Here is a 3,489-nt window from a genome sequence, read left to right on the forward strand (position 1 = left end):
GCTGAGGTGTTCCAGTGAGTGTCTCTGTAGATCTTAGAAAACTATTTCTAGATTTAAGTCGTTGACGTGCTGGCTGATACCCAAACAGGGGATGAGCTGGAGATGTCTCTGCCTTGGTCCTTTCACTATTGGCTGCTCCTTCCCGGTGGATGTCAGGTGGTGCAATACCGGCTAAGCAGTGTAATTTCTCCAGTGGTGTAGGGCGCAGGCACCCCGTGATAATGCGGCATGTCTCATTAAGAGCCACATCCACTGTTTTAGTGTGGTGAGATGTGTTCCACACTGGGCATGCATACTCAGCAGCAGAGTAGCATAGCGCAAGGGCAGATGTCTTCACTGTGTCTGGTTGTGATCCCCAGGTTGTGCCAGTCAGCTTTCGTACGATGTTGTTTCTAGCACCCACTTTTTGCTTGATGTTCAGGCAGTGCTTCTTGTAAGTCAGAGAACGGTCCAGAGTGACTCCCAGGGATTTTTTAACCACAAAGTTAAAAAGTTTTCAAAACTTTTATTTATTTATTTTAACCACAAAGTTAAAATCTTGGCATTCTACTAAATCTCCTTCAACCAGAATATGGGTTCTGATGTCGCTGTAACCAAAAAAAAAAAAATCATAAAGGAAACGAAATACTCATATGGTTTTTTTTTTTTCAGTGGCGGAGTGAGTGCACGTTTCCGCTTGCAACGACCGAGGAAGAAACGAAACTTGGCAAGAAAAACAGAGAGCAAGAGTTGAAAAATCAGGGCTGCGACTTTTGAACCTTTTTGGGGAGCGATCTGAGGATCCCAGGATGGCCGGAGAAGAGGGGCCGAGTGGCTCCCCCCAAGAGGGGCCGGTAAGGTTTGGGGTGTTTCCTGCCCAGGGGGGGATTGTTGGCACAGGCAGCTTGGAGGGTGAGTTGGACCCCGCTCTCTCTCTCTCATCCCAAATGCTTGAGATCACAAAATGCAGGCTTGCTTCTCCTTGGATTCCTTGAGGAGCATCCCCGTCCCGGCATCTCTCCCATTCCCTCTTCCTGGACTGCAACTCCCTGCAAATATTTATCTATTTATTTATTTCCGGTATTTCTACCCCGTTCCTCAGGACGGCTTACATTTGGCAGCAATCCGATGCCGCTACATATAACAAAGCAATATAATAACAATCCAATCAATAAATAGAACTGGGTTGTCGTAGGTTTTTTTTCGGGCTATATGGCCATGGTCTAGAGGCATTCTCTCCTGACATTTCGCCTGCATCTATGGCAAGCATCCTCAGAGGTAGTGAGGTCTGTTGGAATTAGGAAAGTGGGTATATATGTCTATGTCTGCTGGAGCTAGGGGTGACTGTTTCAACTGACCACCTTGATTAGCATATGATGGCTTGGCAGTGCCTGGGGCAATCTTTTGTTGAGAGGTGATTAGATTTTATTTATTTATTTATTTATTTGCTATATTTATATACCGCCGTTTCTCAGCCTAGCCGGTGACTCAACGCGGTTTACAACATAATATAACAATCAACAGTATACCGTTAAAAGCATAAAAAACATAAAAAACATAAAAACACAATTCATACATCAATACCGATCCAGTTCGACTCTTAACTAAAAACGTGATCCAGTTTGTCATCCATGTTGCCAGTCCTTTAGTCAGTTACCATTCGTTGCATTGGGTTAACCCGATTGTTTCTCCTCTGTATTGTTGAAGGCTTTCATGGCCGGAATCACTGGGTTGTTGTAGGTTTTTTCGGGCTATATGGCCATGGTCTAGAGGCATTCTCTCCTGACGTTTCGCCTGCATCTATGGCAAGCATCCTCAGAGGTAGTGAGGTCTGTTGGAACTAGGAAAATGGGTTTATATATCTGTGGAAGGACCAGGGGGGGACAAAGGACTCTTGCCTGCTGGAGCTAGGGGTGAATATTTCAACTGACCACCTTGATTAGGATATAATGGCCTGACATTAAAAAAAACTCTAAAATTACAACAGCACAACAACAGAGAGGAAACAAACAAAGACATCTAATCACCTCTCAACAAAAGATTGCTCCAGGCACTGTCAGGCCATTATATGCTAATCAAGGTGGTCAGTTGAAACATTCACACTTAGCTCCAGCAGACAAGAGTCCTTTGTCCCACCCTGGTCATTCCACAGATATATATAAACCAATTTTCCTAGTTCCAACAGACCTCGCTACCTCTGAGGATGTTTGCCATAGATGCAGGCGAAACGTCAGGAGAGAATGCCTGTCAAACATGGCCATATAGCCCGGAAAAACCTACAACAACCTTCTTCTTCTTCTTCTTCTTCTTCTTCTTCTTCTTCTTCTTCTTCTTCTTCTTCTTCTTCTTCTTCTTGTATTGTCGAAGGCTTTCATGGCCGGAATCACTGCGTTGTGGTAGATTTTTTTGGTCTATATCTCCATGGTCTAGAGGCATTCTCTCCTGACGTTTCGCCTGCATCTATGGCAAGAGAGGAAACAAACAAGGACATCTAATCACCTCTCAACAAAAGATTTCCCCAGGCACTGCCAAACCATCAAATGCTAATCAAGGTGGTCAGCTGAAACATTCTCCCCTAGCTCCAGCAGACAAGAGTCCTTTGTCCCACCCTGGTCATTATTCCACAGATATATAAACCCTTTTTCCTAGTTCCAACAGACCTCACTACCTCTGAGGATGCTTGCCATAGATGCAGGCGAAACGTCAGGAGAGAATGCCTCTAGAACATAGCCATATAGCCCGAAAAAACCTATAACAACCCTATTATTATTATTATTATTATTATTATTATTATTATTACTATTATTATTATTATTATTATTATTATTATTATTCCATTGAACCATGGTTAAGTTGGCCGGGCTTTTTGGGGTCGATCTTTTGACAACAATGTCTGGACCCACATTTCTTGAGCTGGGGGTCGGGGGGTCGTGAGGGAAGGTTGAGGAACATTGACCTAAGCAATGGGAGACGGTAGCTGGGAATGTCCTTCCAACCCTTTTTGGAGGTCCACTGTTGGGGTTCAGCCTGCATGTGAACCTGAACCTGATTCTCTGATTGTATTTCCCGATGCTACTAAAAAGTTGATTCTGAGGTCAGTGGCTTGGAAAGTGAAACTACGCATTCTGATGAGAATGTTTCGGAGCCAAGCAGTGATAGCTCTTCAGAGGAGTTAACACCTGGGTTCCTTAATGAGGATAGAAGAGGACAGATTTGGAAAAACGGGAGTGAATCGCAGAGTCTGCGAAGGTCAAGCAGATCAAGGGAAAAGGAAACACAGGCTTCAAAGCCTGGAGGCGTGTCACGAAACAGTTTCTTCAGTTTTAAGTGCCTCTCGTTAGATCAGGCATCATTTAGACTGAGGAATGCCTCAAATGCTAATTAAGGTGGTCAGCTGAAACATTCCCACCTAGCTCCAGCAGACAAGAGTCCTTTGTCCCACCCTGGACGTCATTCCACAGATATATAAACCCATTTTTCTAGTTCCAACAGACCTCACTACCTCTGAGG

The sequence above is a fragment of the Anolis sagrei genome, chromosome 9 (assembly GCF_037176765.1).
Source record: "Anolis sagrei isolate rAnoSag1 chromosome 9, rAnoSag1.mat, whole genome shotgun sequence".
NCBI classification, from domain to species: domain Eukaryota; kingdom Metazoa; phylum Chordata; class Lepidosauria; order Squamata; family Dactyloidae; genus Anolis; species Anolis sagrei.